Source organism: Harpia harpyja, chromosome 12 (genome assembly GCF_026419915.1).
Source record: "Harpia harpyja isolate bHarHar1 chromosome 12, bHarHar1 primary haplotype, whole genome shotgun sequence".
In the NCBI taxonomy this organism is placed as follows: Eukaryota; Metazoa; Chordata; class Aves; order Accipitriformes; family Accipitridae; genus Harpia; species Harpia harpyja.
The window spans coordinates 3,508,360-3,525,636 of record NC_068951.1 but is presented as its reverse complement, the minus strand read 5'-3'; the positions used below and the strand labels follow the sequence as shown (position 1 = coordinate 3,525,636).

The window sequence follows — 17,277 nt, the reverse complement described above, 5'->3', positions numbered from 1 at the left end:
TTCACTTAATTATTTTTAAATAGATCAGCCACAAGATCCATCCAGCCAAAACAAGGAGAAAACACATTCCACAGACTGAAGGCAGTTGGATAAAAAACCTTCCTGTGCTCATTAAATATTGTGTCAGACATTCACCAGGCACCACGCTTTTTAAAGATCTGTCTGTTTACTCCATCATTACTAATATTCAAGATACATTTAAAGTAAATAGGTTAGGAAAGCATTTGATCTCATTGCTATGTAGCGCAGAATCCCGGTAGACTGAATTTCCTGGTAGAGCGAACTATTCTGAGATTCCTTGAAATCTCGGCTCACTCTTCCCTATTCCAGTGCTAACATCAGTGCTACTCTGGTGAAATGGTGCTGCTGTTGGGAATGAAGTATCAGTGTGATTTACTTAATAACCTAATAGCTACGGCCCCAATTCAGCAGAGATCCAGGAATTGATTGCAACCGTGCTACGTGCCTTGCTGACTCCAGGAGCCAAAGTCTCAGCCAACATCCCAGGTTGCCCAGAGAGGTGGTAGATGCCCCATCCCTGGAAACATTCCAGGTCAGGCTGGATGAGGCTCCGAGCAACCGGATCTAGTTGAAGATGTCCCTGCTCATTGCAGGGGGGGTGGACTAGACGACCTTTAAAGGTCTCTTCCAACCCACACTATTCTATGATTCTAAGATTCTGTGATCACTCGTGGGGGTGTGAGCTCCTACCCACCACCCCAGGCAGTGCCATCAGCTGTTTGTCTGCCTGCCTCTTCAAATAAAACCTCTGCAAAGCCACTTTGGTTTAGCGGTAGCTGCAGGAACATCCACTCTAGCACCAAAGTCCGTTTGAAAGATTGCCGCTGCCGCGTACTTCCCAGCCCTTCCCCTTGTCCCTCATCGCCGCCCCTCTGCTACAGCACACCGTGCGCTCCATTCTGCTCATACATGTGTTAAGGAAACATGCTCTGCTTGATCACTGAAACAATGCAAGAAAGGGGGGATAAAAAACCCCAAACCCACAAACACCAAAAACTTGGAGCAGCAGAGCTGAGGGGAAATGAACCGTAGGGTTGGAAGGAGAAGGCAGGGTCAGGAAAGGGCTGGGAGCCTCTTAAACTGGCTTTGCTGCAGGATAAGATGCTCATGTAACTACACCCTTATTAGTGTTATTTTTTTAAAGCTGGATCATTTCACAGATCTGCTTTAAAAACATGTCATAAATGAGATCTGCTGCAATGGAACAGTAATATAGGCCCACAGATGGAGCCTGAACAGAGCTGTGCTAATTTAGGCCAGCTGAAGACCTGAGCCTGTATTACCCCAAACTTTGCTTCACCAGTCTGAAGGGGGCAAAAAGTCCTAATTGCCCATGCGCTATTCTTGCCTCAAATGTAAGCCCTGTCTAGAAGATTAATGTTCTCGGTACTAAAGATTAAAAAAAAAAAAATTAAACAACCTCCCCAAAAGCTATCCTTTTAATTTAAGGTTTCGTTTTGAAACAGTTGGAAAATTTCCAGATCTTCAAAGTTTTGCCCAAAAATAGAAAGTATGTTCTGCAACTGATTTTAAAGATCTGTTCTGTTTATTTACTAATTCTAGTACTACCACAACCACTCTTTTAAAAAACAAACCCCGAGGTATTTTTTGCTTCAGTCCCTAACAGGGAGGCACCTGTATTTCTCAGTCGTCCTCCGTGCAGGTTGTGATGCTCTGGCAGTGAAATGCCAGTAACTACATAAAGGGATTACCCGGCACTCTTCAACAGGGTGGCAGGAGAGCCCTTTGGCTTTTTAAAAACCTAAACTCTTGGGACGCACCAGCAGTACCAAGGAGAGGAGCAGGCCTGGCATCCCTGCAACCCCGGCTTCCCACTAAAAACCAGGCAGAGAGGCAGTGGTAACGGGAGCTGGAGCGGCGGGGCCGGTGTCGGCTGTGCCGCACAAACACGGCTCGGCATGAACACGCAGCTGGCGGCATTGCTGCCCTGGGACGAGACAGGTCCCCTTCTTACATATGGACTCCCGTAGAGGAGGAAGAGAAGAAAAATAATACACACGCACCGACTATCTTGTCAAAGCCTCTGTGTTTTCTCTCTGGAAGAGGCACAACCGCAGCTCTGTGCCTCTGCTACGGCATCCGACGTGCAGCCTCAGGCAGGTCACTTCATCTCAGAAGCTGTTTTACAGCTGTCTCAGCTGTACAGACAGTTAATACCTCCTTGCACTGAAAAGCATAATTCACTAATGCCTATAAAACAGTTGGTGCTTTCCACATGCAAGTGTTAGGAGGAGGCGGGGTGTTGCTGCTCTTTCAAGGAAATGTTCTGCGGCAATTACATTGTGAGAGACACCCCGGCTTTGCCAAATGACAATATTAGGAAAGTATGTAGACAAAAGCCAAAAGAGAAAACCTTTTTAATTATAATTCTGGCACTTAAGCAACAATTCATATTTACAAGTCTCTATGCAAGCTACTCATGTTCCTGCTGATGGATGCACGCAGCGTGGGATGCCGGCTCGGAGGTGCTCAGGCTGGGGTTCGCACGGGGCTGGCACCCTCATCGGTTATCCTACTGGGTACGTGAGATGTACCTGCCGTTTCACAGAAGTAGAAAAATGAGATGGATGTAAAGGGCAGAAGAAGTCCCGTCACTCCCACAGGATAGCGGAGTAAGCGGGTGATGGAGTCAGGGGTCGGACTGGGCTCCCTGCACCGGGCTCCGGGGCTGCCCGGCAGGACTCTCCCTCCCTGCCTGCTCACGTGCCGTTCCCCATCAAGGTAAAAACTGGCCCTTGAATATTTATTAGCCTCATTTTTTTCCGACCTTCTTGTTCATACCCTAGTAAGCTGTTGGTCTAATGCTTAATGCGTTTTTAAACACATTCTAGTATTTGTAGGTATCATGGCATTTCTAAGGGATTGAGTGGGCTTCCACTGGAAGACTCCCATCAGCTGTGATGGGAAGCAGCATGGTTCCCATAGGAAAAGCAGGAATGTGACAAGAGAGGAGAGCCTGAATCGCAGCTGATGTCTCTGCTACCTGCCCAGGATGCTGGCGGGCAGCGGCACGACCTCCCCTGCCTTCACCCACCACGGTGGCAAGTTTTACTGCTTTGCAACATATGCCTTTTTGACACATTCTGCATAAATAATTTATTATGGAGACAGATTAAAGTTACAAGGCATTAAATCTTGCACTTTCAGCTTCACAGAAGTTTTCAGTACTGCTGGGCCTAGGGCTTGTTTTGAGTAGCCCGGAGGGGGAAAAATCCACAGTGCTCCCATGATATACGTTAAAGTAAGCTGTTTTTTATTTCAATTTGGAAAAAGTTAAGTAAAGCAAACCCTCAGATCTAAGCTACAGGATTGAAGGAACAGGTCGCAAGGAGAAGAGGAAATTCAACCATATCCACATGAATGACTTAAGTTTTGGTTTCTAAACCCATATCTGATTAACCAAAGACATCCATTTTCATCTAGTGACTACATTAAATATAAACAGACATCAATCACAGAGAAAAAAACAATAATTACTGTTTCTATCAGTTGAAGCCATCGCTTCCATGCCATTTGGCAGAGACCTTTTCGTGACATCCACATAATTTGGCATTTTGGGGCAGCAAGAGAGGTGGCTGCAGAGCCGAGAAGCCTCCCTTGGATGTGCTGCTCGACACCGTGCTGCTGCAGCAGCCCTGTGGATCGCTCCACTTGTGTGAAGAGCCAAAGGCTCATATGTCTTTAAATCACCAAGCACCAATATATTATCGTATTAGCATAAAACTCTGGCCAGATCCTTCCAAAGCCACCAAGCCACTTCTTTTCCTTTTCCCTAGGCTTTCTCTGGTGCAGCTTGCTGCACCTGGCGAGCTCTCTGCACTCTGAGTCAGGCAGAAATTTTCGGTCCAAGTTCAGACTCACAACACAATGGTCTGACTGATGCAAAATGGAAGCACTTGTCACCAAAGCCATCCTTTGGGAAGCTGTGTCAACACTTTGCTTTTGTGCTTAGTAAGATCCTTCTCAGAACTACTGTTATCTGTGAAAAATCAGAATATAGAGCAATGTTTCTCAGAGACATTTAAAAAACCAAAACCCAAGTGAGGAATTTGTAATAGATCAAAATGTCACGAATATGAACGCACGCACTAATATAAATGCATTCTAAGAAACAATTACACTGGGAGGACACACTGAATATTTTGTAAATTACTTTGATGAACTTCAAAACAAGACACTTGGGAGCTGGATTTCTCATGGGGACCGTTTTGCTGAGCTGCACCACACGACCAGAGCAGCAGAGAAGCGACACCAGAAAACCATCATCTTCTGGTGGCCCTTCCACAATTTATGAAAAATTAGTTAGAGTCTCAATCCACTTAACAAAAGCATCCAAAATACCAACCAACACAAAACCAACCAAACCACATAATATTCTTCAATTTTGCATTCCAACAGGCTTTTTACAGTTGTCATTAGATGGCACTTTTGTTTGCGATCTCAGAAGAGACACCAAAACCAGAGCAACTATGTGGAAATAGGATTTCAGGCTATTTCTCCCTTCTAAAAACAGTCCCTACAAACTCAGGTGAGACGTGGACTGGACCCCCCTACCTGCTCCCCGCACAAAGCAAGCCATCCTGTGCACAACGCTATCAATGCAACGCTCTTTCATGAACTCCAAATTCACTTATTTTAATAAAACATGCTACTCGAGCCATCTGACATTTATTATGCTCAAGCAACATAAAATGGAAAAGAAACATCTATGACCAGAAACAACCCTTCAACTCACTTTTATTGCCAAGGTTCTGAAATTCTTTTTTTTTTTTTTCCTTTCTTTTTGCTAATAACAGTGCCTCCTCGCTTCACCTTGCCTGCTGCAATATTGCAGGAAATTCCCCGAAAGAAACTCTAATGTGGATCGCAGCTGTGCAGTTTAAAGCTGAACAAGCCTTTAATTTCAGGGGTTCAGGCTGGACTAACGTTAACGTTCCCCTGTCCTGCTGCAAAGTTGCAAACGCTTTCCTGCTCCTTCGGAGCGCATTTTGCTAGCAGAACGAACGCGCAGAGAGAAACGTGCCTGCTCTGGAAAACCCTGTAGCACCAAGGTGATGCCACGGGATGTTAAACCTCGCTCGTCGGGGCAGTCCTGCTTCAAATTTGGGAGCCTGGCGGGCGCGGGCAGGCGAGCGGAGGAGCTGTGTCTTTAAGATTGCAACCCTTTGCCTGTGCCCATATATCACTGCTCCATGCTGCGGTGGCTTTTCTGCCTGCTGCTCAAATTTGTCCAATTAGACACGGCCCCACAGGGTGGAATTCAGTGTGAAATGTGTCTACTGATGTCTGCAAATTAACCAACACAGACATGCTGCTTTAAGGCCTGTAAGTGACAGGCAGAGAAATGCCTGCCCAGGACAAAAGCAGGAGGACTGGCTGTGTAAAAGCCCGGATCAGCCTGTTAAGGGATTCCCAGACTCAGCTAGGTAAAGTGTGTGAGCCGCCGTGGCACTTCGCACCTCAAGCTGTGCTGTCTCACACCACTGACCCCTCCATGGCGACATAAGTCTCAAGAAGAAGCCAGGATTATCTGTCTAAGAGTCTTACATGTGTCATGTAAGGTCAGGTGCCAACTGCAACGTAAATTAGTAGTTAAGAGTATTGGTAGCTAGACAGATGCTGGGAGCCTCAATTAGAAAGAAAAGTCAGATTATAAGTAATTAAGAGATACAAAAAATGCTTCAGGGGCTAAATACCTAAACTGCCTCCAGTGTGTTTGTTTTGTTTTTTTTTTTAATAAAGCACGCATTCCTGAGCTCTCTGAGATTTTGCTTGAAACATCTCTGCAGACTCCAAAGCTGGTCTCCATGCACACAAAAATCCCTGGCCTGCTGGTGTCAAAAGTACCAGAAGGGCAATCACGGATGCAGGATGCATTTATTGGGCAGAGTGCGACTCAAGTCATAATTTTTGCTTCACAGCTGCTAGAAAAGCTTGAGCTTTTTCATCTTCTGCCATAAACAGGTCTAATGGCTTTTCAAATACGTGTATAATTTAATAATTTCTGTTAAAGAGTGACAGCTACATCTCCTTTGAGAAGTGCTCCTACTGCTGCTGTATCTGCAAGGTACAATAACATACACAGCTAACCGTAAGCATATGCCCTTACAAGTTGCTGATGCCCTGGTGACCTGAATCCATTTTATAAATATGAAGACCTATAATATCTGCAGCACAGGAAAAAAATAAAACCACGAGTTTTATATGTGGGGGGGCCCAGGTGAATTTGCAGATGAGCTAGGCAGGGTCCTGCAGAATCCCACCTCCCTACCAGCTCGCAGGTCTGCGTGCACGAGTGCCTAGTTTAGGTAAGCAATATTTTATTTATATTCAGTTCTTAGCACCATTTCCTTGAAAGATTTGCCACTGGACATTCGGTCAGTTGAGAAGAGCACTTAAAAGATATGCTTGATTTAGAGCCACCGAGATTTAAGAACCGTGCTTAAATGCTTTCCTTCGCGTGGAAGAAGTTAAGCATACGCTTAAGTATATTGCTGAAGCGAGGCCAGAGAGATTACCCTGGTGAGATGGCGACTGCAGGGACCGTTGGCCCCACAGTGTTTGTGGGGCTGGGCTCTTACATTTCAGAAAGCGTTAAAACACATGGAAAACCATATGCTTAGGTTACTTATCAGGGCGCTCCAGCTTTGAAGAAGCCACTCGCTATTTTTAAGTGTTTTTCTTTTTTTGAGGCCGAAAGACTGTAATGGGTGCCTGAGAGCTCCATGAGACTACAGTAGCACCTGCAAAGGACTAAGGAACACTTATGTCAACAGGGAGCTCAATGCTAAGGCAAGCACTTCAAAATCCTGAGAAAATTCTTCCAAAATAGTTTTGTGTTTCAGTTTGCTGTGTTTTCAAAATACCCTGTTCAGGGGGGGATACTTCTTGTTATTTTACAAATCATTCTGTATTTTTACAACCATAAATCATGGAAAGAATTGACAATCTCCTGACGTTGATTAAATGGCAGCTGATCCCCGAAATTATATTACCATTATTTGTACAACACCTAAGGCTCCCAAATGCTGTTAGGCGCTAGACAGCCACATAAAAATCCTCTGGCCACAGACCTCACTTACAATTTATTGCACAGCAAACGATTGTGAGCAAATAAGCTCTAGCAGAAGAGGGTGGAACTGGAAATGCCATTGCTGCCATGCAGATATGACACTTGAATGGGGTGGAAAGGAATCAGGTAAAAATATATGGTTGATGTCAAAAGATAACAGGATTTTTTTTTTCTTCCAAAAAAAAAAAGCATCTTTATGGTTAAAGTATTGCAACACTACTGTATGACCTTCCCACCAGAAGCAAAGGCCCTGAACTGTCCTGTTATATCGAAGAATGCCTAAGACAGAAGCATCAATCACTCAGATAAATGCAACTGTCTCTGGATTTTTACCTTTTTTTTGTTATTTACTAGGTGGAAAGGAAATGTCTCTCCCTGAATTAAAGCTCTGGAAAGTTTCGCCATCGGCATAGTCCCTCCGTCCAGACCTTAGCAGCCTTACCAAGGGTGCGGCAAAGAGGAGACTCGTAGGAAAAGCTGTTTGGGAGCAGGCAGGGAGGAGGAGCTGCTGGCATGGCCAAGCACCCTTACTGCAGAAACAAGAAGCTCTTGGTTATCGGCGGTAATAGGGCTAATTGAAGACCTTGTCTTCTGCTCACAAGTTTTGCCATAGGACACGGAGCACAACACGCTTCTTTGTAATTTAGATCACAAGTTACAGAGATGTTATCCTATGACGATAAAACTTGTCTTGTGCAACAAGTAAGAGCTGAATATGGGTGAGGGAAAGACTGGAAAGTATTGTTAACATGAACCTTTGGAGGGGTTTCTGCATATTTTTGTCACCCTTTTGTCCTTTCAGAAGCTGTGTGGATAGTTATGGCAGGGCTGACTATGTTATCTTATGTACTAAATCCGCCTAGATCTGTAGATGATGTCTTAGGGGGTGAAAAAGATTAATAAGGAATCACTCCAATGGCTTTAGGACAGCTAAGAATCTTAACCCATTTAACCTCCCCTAAAACACACAATCAGATCAGAGGAAGTTGTAGGAAACTCATTTCAAAGACTCCAGGCGACACTTTTTAGGTCAGATTTACAAAGCTCATTAGAATGAAGGTCTGTTACTTTAGATTTTAATACTAAGACATACTAAGAAACCCTCTTGCCCCATTTAGGAAACATACAAAGCAAAGAATGCAAATTTTAAAAAGAAACTTAATCTTAATGCATGTGTTCTGCCACCAAATCTGAGTAAAACCTTCCTAGCTTATGTTCTTACAGAAAATGGAGAAAACACATCAAAAAGGGACAACAAATGCCTATTTATTTACATCTTTTTATCCTTTGAAGTAGCATGTGGGCTATACAGAGAATGTGATTCTTTGCAAATTATATTTGCTCTGGAAGAAACAGTACCATTTAGACATATAAGTTACTGACATTTCTTGTCCCTGTCACCTCCCTAAAAATCTATTTTCCCAAAGATATGAATGTGTTGAGGAGCTGGAGCTGCGACAGACGTTCATGTATTCATGGCCACTAACACCAACCGGCAACCACTCGCATATCTGGGTCGGGTCCACAGGCAGCTACCAAGAGAGGGGAAGGAATGACGGTGGTCAAGGCTCCTGCTCTCTGTTTTGTGCGGGAAGAACACAAAAATGGAAGGCCATCTCTAGCTGATCTTCTTTGCGATAAGACAGTGCCTCTTAAGTAGAGGAATTAGGACAGAAAAATGGACCCCCCCCCCCCCCCACAGAAGTATGTAATGACATACAGAGCCTAATATGATTGTACATATCTAGCCAGATTTTGGTTGAAGGGAAATGGTATACTGAACTTGAAATAAAAAGGAAGAGATTACTTTATGTAATATCGGAATGACAAGCCATCAAAATTTTGTGGTTAATTAGGAGGAAAAAGTCCTATGTAGAATGAGGTAGATGGCTTGGCAAACTTTAGTTTTAATCTTGTGATACCTCCTAATAACAAAAAGCCTCTATGATATATCAAACAGATTTATAAATGTATGATCAATACATTTGACATGTTATTTAATTACGATTCTTCATGACAGAGACAATATGAAAAACTAGTGTCAACATTCTGACAGTGGAATAAATAAATAGATGTAATTATTTCTTATACTGATCCCAGATGAATTGTAATGTATCAGGCCAGACTGCAGACCAGAGTTCTAAGGTTTCCTTAATATGATAGAGTTTGATGTAAGGGGTGTCATGTATCCAATATTTTGCTGTTTTATTAGAATAAAAAGCTCTCTGGGGATTTCAAGTTCAAATGGTCACAAGTCTCCCCCTCCATTGCTATTGTGCTTGATGCAAGGATAAGCACTGAAATATGTTTAGAAAAATGCTAGTACAGCTGGAAAAAGCAAAACATTAGCCTGCATGAATCTGAAAAATACCCCTGAACTCTGGGGTTGTTCAAAATTTACCCCTAGATGTGATTTTTTTGGTAATTTTTCTCTACCTGAAGCACATGCCGGTCTTGGAAGAGAGGTTTGGACACACCAGATACCCGATGCGTAGAGACAGTCCTCAGGGCTAGGCTCAGCCCAGAGGTTTCTGCAGGATAAACCCACTCCCTGCGGCAGAGCTGAGTGTCGACATTCCTTCTTGAGGAGAGAAACGAGTTGCAGTGGTGGGTCGGGCCGAAGGCAGCCAGCACACTTGTGGCCATTATCACACAGACAGGAAAGAATGTACTATCTGTTTCTTTGGCCAAGAGAAATTATAGTTAACATTTAACATGAGGGAACTAACTTCAAAGGAAAGCCAGCTGGATTTGAATAAGGGGAAGATGAAAATGCTAACACCAGCACAAACTTGCAGGTGGTCATATTTGGCTGAAAATAATACATCCGCAGTAGAGGAGCCTGCTGCAAAGCAATGCCTGAGACAACACTGCTGTTTGCCGGGGAGCGGAGAACAGCTTCGGCGAGCTGCTCTGTTTGCTGAACATAGGTGGGAGCCCAGAGATGGCCAAGCATCCCTGCACGCCCCGACGGCGCTCGTTTTGCAGCTGCGATGGTCAGGGCGTATTACACGGTCGGAGAAGCTCAACCTGCCAGAACACAGTGCTCTAACAAACAGGTTGGGAACCGATGGCAGTATAAGAAAGAATAATAGAAAGAATAATAAGAAATAGGAAAACAGCTGCGTGCTCCACTAATATTGCACTTCGAGGGTTTTCATGCATTGTCCTTTACAGTGAGCAGACCAGCAAATGAAATAAGAAAAAGTCACCAGACCTACAGGTAATCGATACTCAGTGTTTCCATGAGATTTGCCACTAAAAGCTGCAGTACCACGTCTTTCTGATGGACTAAATCTCAAATAAAACCTTGCGCCTTGTGTGGCTTCATCGCAAGATTTGAAAGGAAAGCCCGTGCCTTTCTCACTCGGTAGGAAACCACTCGAGCAGGCAGGGTATGATTCAGCTGGGTTTATTTCAGAAACTACCCAGGAGATCCTTTCAAGCCTGTTGATACAAAAACGCTGACTTAACGTCTCCTTCCCCTGTCAGCTGGCTGCTTCTTACACAGGAGATCAACTGCATTTTAGTCAAATACTCACGTTCCCGTAAATTACATCAACTAAATCTCCTCAGTTTAACACAGGTATAATAATTATACTGATTATTACTAGGAAAAGGCGCTAGAAGCAATGAGAGCGTGCAGAAATCCTTCACCCAAGTGATTTTTGCTAGATTTTTCATTATTTTTAAAGGCAGCTGAATACTCTCTGACATCTCTGTCGACATTGACCTTACTGGAGAATTTATAAACAAATAGCACCTATAAAGCTAGGACAAAAGTAACTATTCACTGCCTGTATATAGTATAAAAGCTGATCAGCAAATTTTAGCAAATTTGTTTCTTCTCTCTGACTTCAGCCTCAATACCAGGGACAAATGGCAAATAAAGGGTGGCAACAGTCCCTAAGGGAATAGACTCCAGCTCTATTAAACCCAAATGGAAGTGATTTCTAAGGGCACTGCACCAGGAATGCCTTTTCTCTGGTGGCCATTGATTTAAGGGTTGTTTGCAAGAGGACAGAGCTGTTCAAAGGTCTAGGACCTTGCAGTAATTATTTTCATGATGTGATACGCTGATTATTTCAGTACAAAATGCCAGAAATAAAATAAGCCATAGTTCTGTCCCTCCTCGGGCTCTGAAATAACTGCCTCCAGCAGGAGTTACTGTTCCATGGGGTTTCTACAAGAAATAACTATCCAATTTATTATTGCATTTCTGAACATTTTTGTAATTATGTGGCCATTGCCTATTTTGCTTTTTTAAAATACCTTGCTAAGGCAGCAATTCTCGGCCATTACCAGAAGCCAAATAGACCTGAAAAACTGGCTTACAGAAGCCTCCGATACTAGTAAGAATCTGCACATTCAGTACTTGAATTTACCTGCAGATTAAAAGCAAAGGAGCGAGCTAGCCTCCTGCCCTTGCCCTCAGCTCCCTGTAAAGCAGACTGGATGCAGATAAATCCTGTGACCTGCCCAGCTTTCTGTACGGACCCAGCAGGGCCAGAAATATCTGCAACGTAAGGAAACGAAAACCGTGTACCCTGCGTAGTAGGAATTTAAAAAGGAGTATGGATAAGGACTAACATATAATATTAATATTGCTGTAAAATTATTTTTAGAACAATCTTGCATAAAGCATCAGGGTAAGATTTGCAAGATTTGTTGTGGTGCCTGTTTTTTAAGTATAAAAAAGTGTACCCTTAGTCATTAAGCAGATGATGCTAGTTTTAACAAATGAAGCTGGATTAATTTAAAGTATTTAAAGTGATCAGCAGTCCTTAGGTTAAAGAACATATGTCATTTTCTTCTGAGTTTCTGGTTCGATGAAAATATACTGCCAATCTGGGCTCTTCTACAGCTCGGCATGCAAGGAGGCTACCTGAACCCTTGGCTACCTTCCCCGGTACCTAGAAGCGGTTGCACCAGCAGCTGCCGCGGGATTAATGCACAGCAACCTTCAGAGAGATGGATTGAGGAGGTCAGGGAGATACAAGCGGCCGCGACACGTGTCATGTATCACTGTCCGCTCTGCCCGCCCCGCTGCTGGGAAAATGGCAGAGCTCGTCCACGCCAGCCCACTTAAAGGACTAATGGGTAAATGCATAAAACTATTAAATGCATAAGAATCCGCTTCACCGAATGGCAAAATATAATGAAAGTTTAAACTGTTAATTGAATAAACCTCTTAAGGACAGAGTGCATCAACGCAGGATGTTTAACAGTTTGCCAGCTAGGTGCTACGTTACTTCCAAGCCAGCGTGTGCAACACGGACCTTTGCGGGAAGCGTGCCCGGGACTGCTCACGTTTCGCAAAACTCGGACTCAGTGCCACGATCATCGCTGCGAGCTGCTTTCCTCCGGTTGCTTTTAAATGCAGAAAGGCCTAAAAACGTTTTTAATGTCTAGCTAAAGGCAATAAGCTCCCAAGGTGCTGCCGCTCCAGGTACAGCGCTGTGTCAGCCTGGAGCACAGCTGGAAAATCCTCCTCCTGCAGCCTGAGTTAAAGATAGAACGAAGGAGCTAAGAGCGAACCAGAAATTCTCTGAGTGGTTTTATGAGAATGACTTGTTCTTGTTGGCGTAAGCACGACCCTTCTCGAAGCCTGCAGTTGCTCTGTGAGCAGAGCCGACTGCAGGCTGCAGTACCGGACCCACGCCGGTCCTGTGCATGTGAGGATTTTGGCCTTGGGTTTCCAAGCAAACGTACTTCAGAAGACTTGTCAACTAATTGCAAAAGAATCCCACAAATCCCGCATTGTGGTTTCACGGGCCCCATTGTATGGACTATTTTTGACACAAAATCTTGTCTTTGATATTTCAAAGGGGTAAAAGCTGTGCTACGGTAGTGATAATTGATGTTTTGTAGTGATTCCCTCAGCAATAACTGGCTTCTCCAGAGATAAGCGCTGCCTTTGGCCTCACGGTTTATCCTCATAGGAACAAGATTACTGCCTTATAAAACAATTGCAAAGCTACAGTACTATTATCCTTTAAACAGTAAAAGAAGAAAAAAAATGATTTATGAAAAATACCATGATCCTTCATAAACACAGCCTGACTGACAGCAATTTCAGAGACAGTAACTAATCTAATGTTGCATTATAACAGCACAAAGAAGTAGATTTGGCCACTGAACCAAAGTCATTAAAGATTAGACCAGCTGGTTTAACAGTTAGGAAATGTTTTTGCCTATCTGAGCACAGGATACAATGAAAGTTGTTTTATGATTTAATGTCTCTTGCAAACAATACGACTTTTTGGATAAATCAATGGCTGACATTGACAGGAAAGAAAACTTACGGAGCTGAGGGTAGCTTTTAAACCCAGCTTTCCAAAGCTAAGCTAACAAAAACAGTCAGACTCCATCTCAAAATAAATCTGCATTAACATATACTAAAATAAATGTTATGCAATGATAGTCCATAACATTACATATTTTTTTAATCGGTACAAAGGCTGTATTTATTTATACCAAAGAAGAATGTACCTAATGGTCCTTTACACTAAAAAAGAAAAATAAAAAAAGGAAAAGAAGGGGGGAAAAAAAAAGGAAAAGAAGACAAACAAGCTAAGAGAGAGAAACTGGGAAACGTTAACCAATAAAGGTTTTAGTTGCAGGTCTCTCAGCATTAGGTGCTAAAATACAGCTACAAATTCTTAGGCAGAGAGCCTTAAAGTCAGGCCGGAGAGGTTAACTGCTGGCTTTATTGGCGTCTGATCTTTGCATGGCTCCTTCCCATTGCCTTTATTGTGGGGTCACCACCAGGTTGCATTCAAGTGAAAACATTTTGACCGTGTCATCAAATCTTTTGCAGAGCATCCAAGCTCTTCTGCTGCTGACAAAGAGGTGAAACGAAGGGGCGTGTTTCGCGGTGTCGGAATGAATCGAAACCAGCCAGCTAGCAGACATCTTGCTGGTTTTCCACGGACTGCAGACATCTAAATCTCTGTGTCCACAAAAACAAAGAGTAACCACAAGGAATCTGACGCCCGCCGGCGAGAAGGCTTAGCTTTCCATTCAGGGCTTCGGCTGCCAAATGTCAATGGAGTCTGAATGTATACGGCGGGGCAAGAGATTTCTTTACACCACTCTTTTTAAGTATTAGCTGTGGGTTATCCAGTGATCTAAAATATCAAAATATATTAAAAAGAAAGCAGGTAATTCTAATTGGCGGTGCCTAACTGTTAGACTTTATGCTCGGGTGCATCTTTTTAATTTAACGATTCTATCGAGTGCCATTTTCCCTCCTGTTTTGCTGTCTTCCAAAACCTCTTCAGTCAAATCACTGGTTTGTTTTTGCAGGGATTACACCGGGCCAAATATAGCTGCTATCTGAGGGGCAGGCTGTGGCAGTCCTGCGAGCACTGTGCTCACGGGGGAGAGGGCAGTGCTACGGCTTCGCCTTCTCTCACCTTTAAGCCTGTCTGTGGGATGAACAGTCACTATTCTGTTATTCTTCCACATTGTTACTTACAGAAATCACTCAACTAATCAGTCAGTGGCATTTAACCTAATACACACACACTCACGCTATATATACCAAATCTATACCAAACCCAAATATATTTGTTTCTGTATCTGCGTCTATATATTGCAACAAAGGAGAGCAGCCTCGAAGGAAAGGCACCAGTGGCAGGGTCCTTTTCCCTACAGAAAGCTTTTGCCCTTTGAGAGCTATATGCCGTTTCCAGTATATTCAAAGAGCGTACTCTACATATAATAATTCTTTGCACGGCGGCCAGTAGCATCACCAAAATGACACCTCCTGTACGTGTAGAAGAGTCATAGGACAGTAGATAAAATCCTTGAGTGTAATGAAGTTTCAGACGTGGCTAGCTCTGTTACTACTCCTGATAAATATTCTTAGTTCAGATTCACAGTAAGAGGTGCTTTCTACTTAGCAAAAATTGCAAAAAGGGACAGGAAACTATTTCAGTGCCCAAAAAATAGAGCCTCTGGGATGGAAGGTCACTAAATAAGACCAACTGCTTTGTGGCACTTAAGTCTCCAAAAGGGAATCCAGGAAAACAGTGCTGGATCTGGATCAAGATGCTATACTGTCATGAGTACACTGGGATATTGTTAATGGGACATAGGGAACTCAAACATAAATAGTGAGTGGGATTTTCCTTGCATTGGCTACAATACATATGTTTGTTCAAGAAAAAAATAGTTGGAGCAAGAAGACATGCACGTCTGGTGTTGAAGAAAAGCCTGTTTGTGTCAGATACAGTGGAGAAATTGTTCAAGAATAGTTCATCTTTAAATGAAGATCACCCTAATAATGCTGCCAAGGTCCGTGTCAGCTTGGATTTCTGGCTGTGTAAGTGCCAGCAGCACAAGTAAAATCCGCCTTGGTACGGGCTTTAAACATGGGTATCTGACATTTTGCTGTGTTTTCAAGAATTGGTTCAACTTCTTTCTTTGTCACCAATGGTGCCATTGATCCTCATACTTCCTCAGGTCCCTTGGGACTGGCTGTCTACCACGTACACAAGAAACGTGACCGCAGTATAGGCAAATGTCAGGTAAGAAAACAGGAGTTCAATTCCAGTTAAATAAAGAGTTCAGAAAGAGCAGCATTTGTCACAGTTAGGGGCAAACGTTCAGACCAATTTGATTCTGGGTCATAATCAATGAATACAGTTAGGAATAAGAGAGGTAAAATGTTTCCCATCTTCACCTTATGTTGAATATGCATCTACATATACATACACACGTCTCTCCTACCATTTTCAGGCAAATAATGTCTCCTTACGGCAGCGTTGCCCCCTAAAGCAGCATCGTGCTCAGCTTCCTCGCCACGCTCACGTTTCCCCCACGTCTTTTGCAATAAAAAAAGGTAAAGACTCCCTTCAAAAGACTAAGTTTAGGTACGGATCTTACGAACCTGGAGACGCTTGTAATTCATTACCAACATTTTTCACTCATGACCTCTTTATTTGGAGTTCCCGATTTTCTTAACTATGTGTTTCTAATTTATCATAATCTGAAGTGCTTCAAAAGCATTGCACATTCTGACACAACTACGGGCAATGTATTCCAATGAAATATCTGAGCTGATTCATATTCTTTCCCCTCTGACACCAGAGGTTTATGTAATTTAGGAATAACAGAGCTGCTAAAATTAATGGCTGAAGGGCAAGCCATTTTCTTTGTCACATTATATATAATGCTTTGGTTCAACAAAAGAGTAGCTGGATTATTTTGATTCTTTACTCATAGTTAATTACAATTAAAAGTAAGACTGTAATTACCTTTCTTGTAAACTTTGGCCTTAACTGCTGAGCACAGCAAAACAGAAGGAGGCTTGGTTAACCTCAGTGGAAAAAAAAATAAAGGTTTCCTTCTGAAATAGCTAAAGCATGGGCATTCAGGAGGAACATTTCTGGGAGGGTGAGACAAAAGCAAACCGAGCGTCCGCTCCTGGACTGATCATTTATAAACCAGCAAAGCTTCAGGTTTGGGGCAGGGGGGGAGAAGCCTCGCCTGCCCCAGCTGACGCCCCGAGCAGCCCGCTCTGCGGGAAGCACGGATAATCGGATGTTTCCAATAGCTGCAATTTTCAATCAAGAGAATTCAATACAAAACTTCCCCTGTTTCTAAGTCTCACTTTTTATTTATTTTAACAGTTTACTGCTATTGTTTGCACGGGGAAACCAGCAGCTCCCTGTGCCTGCTGCAGGAATCTCCAAGGGTTTAACTGTTTCCCTTTCGCCAGGGGTGCTGCCGGCCGAACAAAGCACCCACCTTCTGTCCTTGCTTTGCTCACGGGAACTCCGAGTCCTGTGCTGCCCTAAGACCTCCATTTCAAACATGATCCTTTCTTTCTCTCTCTGAATACAAAAAAGGCATCTCAAGGCATTTCTAACTTCAGCAAAAGGACTGTCTTGTGCGCACACAGGAGCATCAAAGAAAGCAGCAGCCTTCCAGAAAAAAAAGAAGTTTTAATGCCAGGTTGTTATGTCCCTGAGCAGGCCCATTGAGAGAGGTTGCCCCGGCCACTTTTGAAGCTACGGATCTGGCTTGCCAGGAAAGAACAATCTATAGGAAAGGGAGACTATATTTTAGTTTCGTGGCTCTATCTGTGCCAGGCCCAACCCTGACTCAATGCACAAGCCAAGAGCTGGCACTCGGAGCCGAGCGGGAGAAAGCTC

General features: G+C 43.4%; 1 protein-coding gene across 10 annotated transcripts in view; it reads right to left on the bottom strand.

Annotated features, from left to right (window-relative positions):
• The window catches only part of BCAS3 (BCAS3 microtubule associated cell migration factor), a 374,723-nt gene that overhangs the window by 47,068 nt on the left and 310,378 nt on the right, over positions 1-17,277 (bottom strand). The window lies entirely within an intron of this gene.